Source organism: Penaeus monodon, chromosome 32 (assembly GCF_015228065.2).
Source record: "Penaeus monodon isolate SGIC_2016 chromosome 32, NSTDA_Pmon_1, whole genome shotgun sequence".
Lineage (NCBI taxonomy): Eukaryota > Metazoa > Arthropoda > Malacostraca > Decapoda > Penaeidae > Penaeus > Penaeus monodon.
The window spans coordinates 17,723,060-17,723,374 of record NC_051417.1 but is presented as its reverse complement, the minus strand read 5'-3'; positions in this window follow the sequence as shown (position 1 = coordinate 17,723,374).

Below are 315 nucleotides of genomic sequence, written 5' to 3'. Positions count from 1 at the left end.
TAACTGATTCTATAAAAGAATATACTCTAATAAATAAATGATTACTAGTACACATACTTCCTGAAACAAGTACAAACTTGGGCCTAGATATAACTTAAAATGTAATACCAAATATATCCCCAATACCCCCCACAGAACATACAAATAAACTTTATGGACAATATCAGAAAAAATACTCCTCAAATTATCATTCAAAGGCTATACCAAGAATTAAGAAACTTCCTATGAAAACTTCAGTAAGATTTTCAGACATTTCAAAGATAAAAGAACAAGAATTAACTGTAATAAAGTTTTTATTCAGAAGAAAAATATAAC